This window comes from Rhincodon typus, chromosome 4 (assembly GCF_021869965.1).
Source record: "Rhincodon typus isolate 14 chromosome 4, sRhiTyp1.1, whole genome shotgun sequence".
Lineage (NCBI taxonomy): Eukaryota > Metazoa > Chordata > Chondrichthyes > Orectolobiformes > Rhincodontidae > Rhincodon > Rhincodon typus.
The window spans coordinates 11,429,814-11,441,835 of NC_063335.1; the positions used below are offsets into that span (position 1 = coordinate 11,429,814).

At 43.2% G+C, this 12,022-nt stretch overlaps 1 protein-coding gene across 1 annotated transcript in view; it reads left to right on the plus strand.

Annotated features, from left to right (window-relative positions):
- Positions 1 to 12,022, plus strand: part of samd12 (sterile alpha motif domain containing 12) — a 117,508-nt gene that overhangs the window by 40,403 nt on the left and 65,083 nt on the right. The window lies entirely within an intron of this gene.

A 12,022-nucleotide genomic window follows, 5' to 3' on the forward strand; every position in this document is an offset into this window, starting at 1 on the left:
CTCAGCAGGTCTGGCAGCATCTGTGGAGGAGAAAACAGAGTTAACATTTCGGGTCAGATGTTAACTCTGTTTTCTCCTCCACAGATGCTGCCAGACCTGCTGAGCTTTTCCAGCAACTTTGTTTTTGATTCTTGAACGCTGCAATTGTGTCTGCTTCCACCACCTCCTCTGCCAGCACATCCCAGGCACTCACCATCCTTTGTGTGAAAAATTTGCCTCTCACATATGTTTTAAAGACCCTCCTCCTTCCCTTCCAACTCCTGCACTTTGAACCTGCGTCCCCAGTAATTGAACCCTCCACCCTGGGAAGAAGCCTCATACTTAGAGACAGCAAGAGCTGCAGACGCTGGAGTCGGAATCAATAGCAGTATGGAGCTGGAGGAACACAACAGGCCAGGCAGCATCAGAGGAGCAGGAAAGCTGACGTTTCGGGTTGGGACCCTTCTTCAGAAAAAGACACTCACCTCTGCCCCTGGCAGGGTCTGGGTGGGATGCTGTTCGGTGGGCGGAAGGGTGGTGGTGTGGACTTGGTGGGTGAAATGGCCTATTTCCACACTGTAGGGATTCTATGATACTAAGTAAATAAAATAGAGATGCTGGGTCAGGCGATGTGTTGTACATGCGTGGTGTGGGAGTTGGTTGACCCCATTGGGGTTCCTAGTGATCACATCTGTAGCAAGTGTTGGTTGCTGAAGGACTTCAGCTGAAAGTTGATGTGCTGGAGTCTGAGCTTCATATACTGTGACACATCAGGGAGCGGGAGAGTTACCCTGACACTGTGTTTCAAGATGCTGTTGCACCCCTGAAATTAACAACTTCGAATTCAGTCAGGGACAGAAGTGTATGGCTATGAACGAGGTAGGTGGAGGATCCAGGGGGTAATGTTGAAGGTGCCTCAGCCCTTGAGCTAATCTAACAACATGTTTGAGATTCCTGCTGCCTGTGTGAATGAGAGCAGTGGCCGTAGAGAGGATGAGCAAACTAACCATAGTACCGTGGTCCAGGGAACCATTCAACAAGGGGAGAGTAAAGAGAGATGTAGTTGTAGTCAGGAATTGTATATTCAGGAGAATAGACACTTCTCTGTGGCCAGGATTGAGTGTCCCTAAGCTGTGTTGCCTGCCCGGTTCAGGATCTCTCGTCTGGGCTGCGGAGGAACTTTGAATAGGAGGGGGAGGATCCAGTTGTCATGGTCCACGTAGGTACCAATGATATAAATAGAAAGAGATTCTGCTGAGGGAATAGGAGCAGTTAGGGGCTAAATTAGAAACCAGAACCAGAAAAGTGGTAATTGCTGGATTACTGCCTGAGCCACGAACAAATTGGCACAGCATCAACAAGATTAAAGAGGTAAACACGTGTCTCAAAGATTGGTGTGGGAGAAATGGGTCTAAATTCCTAGGACAATGACACCAGTACAGGGAAAGAAGGAGCTGTTCCGATGGGATGGACCTGAATCGTGCTGGGATTAGAGTCCTGGTGAATCGCACAACTAGAGTTGTGGATAGAGCTTTAAACTAAGTAGTGGGTAGTGGGGGCGATGTTCAGTTACATAGAAAGTCATGGAAAAAGTTTATCGGGGAGGGCTCAGGAGAGGTAATCAAAGTTTGCAGAACAAGTAAGAGGACAGAGCATGGAAAGGGTCAGGAATTTAACTTCAGGCACCAGCAGATAAGGGAACAACTATAGGGAGGGGAGAGGTGGCAGTCAATGCAGGATTGCTGCACTTAAATGCATGCAGTATGTGAAACAAGGTAAATGAGCTTATAGTGCCGATTGAAATCGGAAGGTACAATGTTGAAGGACCACAGAAACATGGCTGCAAGGGGATCAGGGCCGGGAACTAAATATCCAAGATACGTGTCCTGTCGAAAGGACATGCAAAGGGGGCAGTGAAGCTCCGTTAGTAAGGAATGAAATTAAATTGATAGCAAGAAGCGATATAGGTTCAGAAGATGTAGAATCTGTGTGGGGAGAGTTGAGGAACCGCAAAGACGACAAGACCCGGATAGAAGCTATGTGCAGACTTCCTAGCAATTGTCAATATGTTGGGTTTTTAAAAATTATTTATTCATTTTGTGGGATGTGGGCGTTGCTGGCTGGCCAGTATTTCTTGTCCATCCCTAGTTGCCCTTGAGAAGGTGACAGTGAGATGCCTTCTTGAACCACTGCAGTCCACCTCCTGTGGGTTGACCCACAATACCATTGGCGAGGGAATTCCAGATTTTAACCCAACGACAGTAAAGGAATAGCGATATTTTTCCACATCAGTGCGGTGAGTGACTTGGAGAGGAACTTGGAGGGGGTGGTGTTCCTATATGTCTGCTGCTCTTGTCCTTCTAGATGGAAGTGGTTGTGGGTTTGGAAAGTACCGTGTGAGGATCTTTGGTGAATTTCTGTAGTACATCTTGTAGATGGTACACACTGCTGATACTGAGTGTCGGTGGTGGAGGGAGTGAATGCTTGTGGATATAGTGCCAGTAAAGCGGGCTGCTTTTTCCTGGATGGTGTCAAGCTTCTTGAGTGTTGTTGGGGCTGCACTCATCCAGGCAAGTGGGGAGTATTCCATCACACACCTGACTCGTGCCTTGTAGATGGTGGTCAGGCTTTGGGGAGTCAGGGCAGAAAAATATCTGGAGATAGAAAGGACATATAAGAAAGACACTACCACAGTAATCATGGGGGCCTTCAATATGCAGGGACTTCAATGTGCGTTGTGTGCCAATCAGTCCCATAGCTGATCTCAAGAAAAGGAATTAGTGGAATATCTACATGATGGCTTATTGGAGCAGCTTGTGCTCGAGCCCACTAGAGGCTGCTGTGTACAGGTTGGGTCTGGGCCCTCAGTTGTGTCAGGGACTGGGGACTCTGACCAGGAGCAGCACTGGCACCCTGATTTCTGTGTGGGGCAATAGTGAAACAGCTGAGGTGTCATTTGGTTCAATTAGACAACTGTTATTACCGGAAAGGAGCAGCAGATGGAGCATGCGGTTCACATGAACTAATACACTCTCCTCACTGAAACAGATGGAACCTTTACTGAACCTTCAGAGTTACAAAATGATGTGGTGCCTAGACACTTGCCTTCACTCGAACACTCTCTAGTGAGCTACTGGATTGCAGTGCAACAAACAGAATTTGTTGCTTTTCCAACAAAAAAACTGCAAATGTTGGAAGTCTGAAAGAAATACTGCAAATATTTAGCAGGTGCGGACGAACAAATGAGTTAACATTTCAAGTCCAAGATATTTAATCAGAAGGGTCATTGTCCCTAAATAGCTACCTGATGGTGTTGTTACTAAACAGAGCAAGCCATAGAAGAGATCATAACCTGCTGGGACACCTTAGAATTGTGGTGAGATTTGAAGATTCAATCAAAATATTGATAGTTGTTTGATTAGCATTTTTAAGAATGAATTGTTCAGACCCTGTGCATAGGGGCTCCATTTGTATTGTAATCCCACTGCAGTGCACTCATGATTTTGCCATCACGAATTAAATCCAGAAGACCTACGTGGAGACTTTATAAAAATTTGCTTCTTAGAGATTCTTATAGTCATGAAATAGGAGGGACAATTAGGTAAGGTGATTCTGCAGAGTAATATGATTGAATAGAGGTAACACAATCCTTCCCCAGTTTTTGCACAGCTAAATGTTCCGTTGGGCCTGAGAATAATACAAGGGTACTTTTTACTTCACTGCTTGTGCCAAGTCATCCTTTCTATGCCAGTAAATGAAGCTTGGTGCATTCTCCAGTATTGATCATTTTTTTCTCTCACGAACAGGAACATAATCAGTCAATATAATGAATTTACCAGACTGCAACATGTTTTTAAAGATCATTTTAAGAAAAAAAATGTACAATCATTGTAAAGTGAATGATACATTTTGAATGAGGGGAGACCGCGTATGCAGACAATGTCTTTTTGAACAAATCAGGAAATATATACTTGGTATGCTTGAAAGTAGACCTGCAGATACAGGACAATTTGCATTAGAAAAACAGTTGGCAAACTGTGAAAGCATCACCAGTTTATTTCTTCTTCATTTTTATATTAATATAATTGGCACCTTGTGATTGGCTGAAAAATTGTTTGTACCATTTGAGAAGAGGAGCTAGCTTGCAGTAATTTAATTTTTATCACAATATTATACAGAGCCAACACAATTCAGTTTTAATGAGCACCAAAGAAAGGAGGGTTGATAGCTTAATTACAGTTTGTATTGGATTATGACTTGAATATTATTGCCAAGTCTGTTGCAGTGGCTTGTCAACTAACGATTGTAAATTAACTAAAAGTAAGAGCTCTAAATGCCCAACCTACCTATAAGTTATGCATTTTTAAAATAAAACAAAATGTCTAAACTGCACTGTTTTGATGTCACAACAATTATTACACCTCCCAATCCTGCATGCACATGAGGGCAAATTTCATGGTCATCATTGAAGCAACGGAGCTTGCTGCTGATCTCTCAAAGGGGCCCACAAAGACCTACCGATCTCTGTGGTATGGATTTCCCCTTTCCCAACATTAATTTTAACCTGGCGCCTAGTCAAGAAACACTGATGCTATCTACCAGGGTAAACATTTAATTATGCTGAAAATATCATCGCACGCTGCAAACGAGGAAGTAAATGCACTGACTATGTTTTTTCTCCGAGATTTGCTGAAACAGTAAAATAGAAGGTTTGAAACATGCCCATTAGAAGTTTAAGTATTACTATTATTAAACAATGTAAATTAGGCAGAAATTTATAATAGTAATGAAATTGTAACTACTTCTGTTAATTGCTTCAAAATAATTGAGTGAAAGGGAGATTGCTTCCCAAAGTAAGAAAGATAAGAATTATTACCAGTTGATTGTAGTATAATATTGGGGGATTTCTGAAAAGTTACGTCAGAAAGAAAGACTAAATTAAAGGACTGAAAGCTGATGGCTCTACTAAGTAACAGCAATATGGGGAAAAGGTTAGTAACAGATTAATAGAGAAAGATTCTGTTTCAGTGACGATTTTAGATTTAATCTGACTAGAATAATTTCAGCTTTACCTGCTTACTTTTGTATTCTAATCCCTCTGCAATAAAGGCCAGCTTGATTTTATCTTCCTAATTATTTACTGTACCAGCATGTCGACTTTTATATTTCTTGGGCATGGACATTCAAATCTCCCAGAAAAAGTTATTAAAGTCTCACTATACCTTTTTTTAAAAAATCATCCTGCCAAAGTAATCAACCACACACTCATCCACATTATGCTGTACCAAGTGCGTTATTTCTTTCCAGATCCTCCTCAGAAGCTATCTTTTGCGCTTTGTATCTTCAGCAAACTAGGGCATTTCAGTTTGTAAATTCGATGTTCACCTTACTAGTAAGGCTAAAATTTATTACCCATTCCCAATACCCTTTTGAGAAGGTGGTGGCAAATTCCTTTCCTGAATCATTGCAGTCTGTGGTGGGTGGAATATTTGCACCTCAAGTGTTGATTGGAACGAGAACTGCAGGATTTTGAATCAGCCACTGTGAAAGAATGGTAATATAGTTCCAAATCAGGATGGTGTCTGGCTTTGAGGAGAACTTGCAGGTAATGGTGTTCCCATACATCTGTTGCCCTTGACCTCCTAAGTGATAGGGATTACAGTTATGGCAGATGTTGTTTAAGAAGTGTTGGAGAGATGGTGCATATTGTTGTCATTGTGCACTTGAGGTCAGTAGCTGTTTGCTGAACAAAAAAGCCTGTCTGATTGAAAATCTCAGATGGTATCAAACTTCTTTAAGTTTTGCCAGAAATGGACTCAACCAGGTAAGTAAGGAGTATTCCATCTCAATCCTGCCTTGTAGAAGCTTCAGTAAATTGGACGTGAGCTTTTGGCAAAGAATAATTGGAGGTTGTTTAGGGAGCCGTTGCTACAAGTACTGGATAGGTTTGTCCCACTGAGGCAAGGAAAGGATGGTAAGGTGAAGGAACCTTGGATGATAAAACATGTTGAACACCTAGTCAAGAGGAAAAAGGAAGCTTACTTAAGGTTGAGGAAGCAAGGATCGGACAGGGCTCTAGAGGTCAACAAGGTAGCCAGGAAGGAACTGAAGAATGGACTTAGGAGAGCTGGAAGCGGGTATGAGAAAACCTTGGTGGGTAGGATCAAGGAAAACCCCAAGGCGTTCTATGCTTATGAGAGGAACAAGAGGATGGCCAGAGTGAGGGTAGGGCCAATCAGGGATAGTGGAGAGAACCTGTGCATGGAGTCAGCGGAGGTAGGGGAGGTCCTTAATGAATACTTTGCCTCAGTATTCACCAGTGAGAGGGACCTTGGTGTTTGTAAGGACAGCATGAAACAGGCGGATATGCTCGAACAGGTTGATGTTAGGAAGGAGGATGTGCTGGAAATTTTGAAAAACATGAGGATAGATGAGTACCCTGGGTGAGACGGGATATACCCAAGAGATTTTTCCTCAATTCTCATTGACTTCATACTTGCAAAGGCTCCTTGATACTGTACTTAGTTGAATGCTATCTTGTTGTAAAGGGCAGTCACTCGCATTGCCGATCCATCTTTGGACAGGCGCTGTAGTGAGGTGTTGGCCTAGTGGTATTATTGCTGGACTGTTAATCCAGAGACCCAGTAAATGATCTGGGGACCTGGGTTCGAATCCTGCCATGGCAGGTGATGGAATTTGAATTCAATAAATATCTGGAATTAGGAGTCCAATGGTGACCATGAAACTATTGCTGATTGTCAGGAAAAACCCATCTGGTTCACTAATGTCCTTTAGGGAAGGAAATCTGCCATCCTTACTTGGTCTGGCCTACGTGTGACTCCAGACCTACAGCAATGTGGTTGACTTGTAACTGTCGTCTGGGCAACCAGGAATGGGCAATAAATGCTGCCTAGACAGTGGAGACCCTCATCCTGTGAATGAATAAAGAAAAAAAAAGGTCAGGAACAAAGTTGCTCCTGCAAAACTCAAACTGAGTGTGAGTGAGCAGGTTATTGCTGTGTAAGTGCCATAGTTGACTGCACAGTTCATCACGGCTGAGATTGAGAGTGGACTGATGTGGTGGTGATTGGCTGGGTTAGACTGTGCTCCCTTTTTGTGAGCAGGACATACGCAGGCAATTTTACCTGTTGTCGGATGTCTGTGTTTAGAGTGGTGCTGGATCTACTTAATTGGGGGCGCAGCTGGTTCTGGGCATGAAGAAGGTTATCTAAGATCACAGTGGAACTTGTCCAACTGACCAATGGGTCAAGGAATGGCAGATAGAGTTTAATTTGGATAAATGTGAGATATTGCATTTTGGTAAAACAAACAAGGACTTGTACAAATAATGGCAGGGCCTGGGTAGTGTTGTCAAGCAGAATGAACTAGGGGTTCAAATACATAGTCTTAGAAAGTTACGGCACACGTAGACAGGGTGGTTAAGAAGGCATTTAGCACGCTTGCCTTCATTGTTCAGACTATTGGGTATAGGCGTTGGGATGTCATGTTGAGGTTATATAGGACATTGGTGAGGCCACTTTTGGAGTACTGTGTACAATTCTGGTCCTCCTGCTATGAAGGATATTATTAAATTAGAGAAGGTGTTGAAAAGATTTGCCAGGATGTTGTTGGGATTGAAGGGTTTGAGTTATAAGGAGAGGTTGGATAGGCTGGGACTTCTTTCCCTGGAGCATATGAGGTTGAGGGATGACCTTATAGAGGTTTATAAAATCTTAAGGGACACAGACAAAGTGAATAGCAAAAATATTTTCCCTAGGTTGGGAATATTAAAAACCAGGGGACATTTTTTAAGGTAAGAGGAGAAAGATTTAAAAGGGACCTGAGGGGAAATATTTTTCACATACAGTGTGGTTCGTATATGGAATGAGCTATCAGAGAAAGTGGTAGATACAGTTACAATGTTTAAAAAACATTTGGATAGATACATGAATGGGAGAGGTTTAGAGGAATATGGGATAAACATAGGTATGTGGGACTAGTTTACTTTGGGAATTTTTGTCAGCATGGATGAGTTGAACCAAAGGACCTGTTTCTGTGCTGCATGACTCAGTTCACAAGTTTTCAATGCTATTGCTAGGATGTTGTCAGGACCCATAGCCTTTGCAGTTTCCAGTGGCTTTCAACCACTTCTTGACATCAAATGGAGTGAAGCAAAGTGATTGAAAACTGGAGACCTCAAGAGGAAGCTAAAGTTGACAATGCAGTCCCTACTTTTGGCCGAAGGTGGTTGCAAATGCTTGAGCTTTTCAGTTGCACAAGTGTGCTACGCTTCCTCATTAATGTTAGTTGTTTAATTGATCTCCACCATTCACTGAGCTTAGATCTGATCCATTGATTATAGAATCACTTGGCATTCAGCATATCACGTGCTGCTTGCACTGTTTGGCATATGAATAGCTCTGTGTTGTGGCTTCACTCATTTTGGATATGCCTACTGCTGCTCCTGGCACATCCTCCAGCATTGAACCAGATCTGATGGCTTGGTTTGCTGGGGGTGATTCTACAATGAGGGATTTGCTGGACTGTGCGATGACAGATTGTGGTTGGATACATTCTGCTGCTGCTGATATCCCACTGCACCTCTTGGGTCCTAATTTTGAGTGGCAAGGTCTGTTGTGAATCTATCTCATTTGGCATGCTGGTGGTACCACGAGAGCATGGAGGGTATCCTCACTGTGAAGATGAGACGTCATCTCCAAAGGTTTATGCTACCCATCCTGTCATGGATAAATGTGTCTGTGACAGACTAGTGAGGATGAGGTTAAGCAGGTTGTTCCCTCACCACACAGCATATGGCTGTCAGGTCCTTTAAGGCTCAGGCAGCTCACTCAGTAGTGATGCCTCTTAGGCACTTTAGGTAAAGGAGTTTGATGTAGCCTCGCCCAGAGTGCATCCTTTGTCCTTGTCAGCCTCTCTGTTTCCTGCAAACGGTGTTCGATATGGGGGAGAATTGATTCATAAACAAGGAAGGGAGGCAGCTTGTAATCAATAGAATGTTCTTCTGATCTCGTGTACTTTAATATTATGAATGCAAAAGCACTATGATAATGATGTTTAGACCAGTTTGATAAGTTACAAGAATTTTATTTTCCAACTCCATCCATTGGATGGCACTCTGACATGCTCTTTTCACTATGATCAATTATTAGCAGTAGCTGCAAAAAGGTTTTTGCAAAAGTGTCCTTTTCTCAGCCAAGTATAAAATTATCCTATCAGTACCTCACCAAAGAAAACCCATTGTTCATCTATGAGCATCTACAACACTCTAGCAACTGAATGGTCTTGTGGGCCTAATGTTTTCTTCTTCTCACATCTGGACTTGTTCACTTCCCAGAAGAAGCTTGAAGACAGTACCATATTTGTCAGTTTATTAGCTGCAGTTATTTAAAGTTGACAAGTTACCACATTACACTGGTCATTAGCATGTGTTAAGGAATTACGCACCATGTTGGCATTGCAGCTTTTAAAAACTAAATCTGACTTGAATGACTAAACAAAAAAATAAGATTCAAACCACATGTTGATAAAGTAATGAGAAGGAAGGACATGGAAGCAGAGCAGCAAAAAGACATCTTGGTCTTCCTTCAACTGAAAAAAAAAGGAATAGAATGAGTGAACATTTGAAAAATAGGAAGAAGACTTTTCATCGACATGCAAAATAGTTACAAGTGGAAGAAGAAGTGAAAAATCAGACGCCAGATTACAGGAGGAATAGAATTTCTCTAGCAACCAAAATTAGATGAGCAATAGCAGGTAGTGTTGCCAATTTAGGCAAGACAGCATCTTGGTAGTACAAATTTATGAACAGGCACAAGCTAATCATGTGTACTGAAATTGAGATAGAATAAGATTAGGACCGAATACAGAGTAAAGCAATTTGAATTTAAATTGTTAACTACTAAGCGAGCTGGTCTTCAGATTCTCTTTTTATTGTGGCCTCAGTTGTGTGTGCCCAGAACTGATAACTACTAACAGGGCTTAATATTTTAGACAATCACTTGCATGCTCAACCACCAACTCTCCAGACACAACTTACCCCTTCTTCATTCACTCATTCCTTAGAACAAACATGAGCAAGACGCAAGGAAAGAAAAATATTGATGTTCTATTGAATGACCGTGTTGACTCTCTGTTGCTTCTAGCTCCATTTAAAAACATCTGACCAGGAGAAGAACCACTGCACTGTCATTTTGGCTTACACAGTCAGCAAAAAGGCTGCTGCTGTTTCTGATCTGAGGAGGAAAAAACAACACCAAAGGTTCAAATTCCACATGTAATTCTTGTCCATGTTTGTTATCAGTTCTGGACACACACAACTGAGGCCACAATAAAAAGGGAGTTGTGGAATCTGAAGACCAGCTCGACTCCAGGTAGCCTTACTAGGCAAGGACAGCTCAGTAAACAAGCCATTTAAACAAACTATGCATTTGAAGAATGGCAAATAGATGAAAGCTTGAAGTTATGACTTGCCACCAACAAGGCACATGCAGGGGTACATCATTTTGTGAGTTGGTGAGTAATTTGTGAAACACAAGACCACTGAAGTCTTTTAAGAAATGTGATATCAGCAGTACCCTAGGTAACAGTGAAGGTGATGTATTATTTGAAGTGACCATCACATAAAGCCAATGATGATGAGTGTAACAGTACTGAGAAACTTTTAAGCTTCTTTGATTTGTAAGATTTGATACATTGATTTTGTTCTGTGATGGCAAATATTAGTATCAAATACATGTGTGGATAGAATATTTTTTCCTCTGTTTCTTTTGAAACTTCTGGTGTGTCTTATGATCCAGTATCTCTCATAATCTAGCAGATGCAATGATCAGGAGCAGGAATACTTAATGTGTTTACTTTGTCTTTGAGGTCAGTTATAACATTCCAGTACTGCAGCAGGTGAGATCATTGGTTCAACACAGAACAAGAAGTTGAATCTGGTCCTTGGGTTCAATTGCCTTACCAGCTGAGTAAATGCTGGAAATCTGAAAGTACGATTGAAGATGCTGAAATTACTACAGCACACCAAACGATTAAAAAGATAGTAGGAACTGCAGATGCTGGTGAATCTGAGACAACAAGGTGCAGGGCAAGCAGCATCATAGGAGCAGAGAGGCTGACGTTTCGGGCCTAGACCCTTCATCAGAAAGGGGGGAGGGGAAGGGCGCTCTGAAATAAGTAGGGAGAGAGTGGGAGGCGGATAGAAGATGGATAGAGGAGAGGATAGGTGGAGAGGAAACAAACAGGTCGAAGAGGCGGGGATGGGGCCAGTAAAGATGAGTGTAGGTGGGGAGTTAGGGAGGGGATAGGTCAGTCCAGGGAGGACGGACAGGTCAAGGGGGCGGGATGAGGTTAGTCAGTAGGAGACGGAGGTGCGGCTTGAGGTGGGAGGAGGGGATAGGTGGGAGGAAGAACAGGTTAGGGAGGCAGGGACGAGCTGGACTGGTTTTGGGATGCGGTAGGGGGAGGGGAGATTTTGAAACTTGTGAAATCCACATTGATACCATTGGGCTGCAGGGTTCCCAAGCGGAATATGAGTTGCTGTTCCTGCAACCTTCGGATAGCATCGTTGTGGCACTGCAGGAGGCCCAGGATGGACATGTCGTCTGAGGAATGGGAGGGGGAGTTGAAATGGTTCGCGACTGGGAGGTGCAGTTGTTTATTGCGAACCGAGCGTAGGTGTTCTGCAAAGCGGTCCCCGAGCCTCTGCTTGGTTTCCCCGATGTAGAGGATGCCACACCGGGTACAGCGGATGCAGTATATCACATTGGCAGATGTGCAGGCGAACATCTGCTTGATGTGGAAAGTCTTCTTGGGGCCTGGGATGGGGGTGAGGGAGGAGGTATGGGGGCAGGTGTAGCACTTCCTGCGGTTGCAGGGAAAAGTGCCGGGTGTGGTGGAGCTGGAGGGGAGTGTGGAGCGGACAAGGGAGTCATGGAGAGAGTGGTCCCTCCGGAAAGCAGATAAGGGTGGGGAGGGAAAGATGTCTTTGGTGGTGGGGTCGGATTGCAGATGGCGGAAGTGT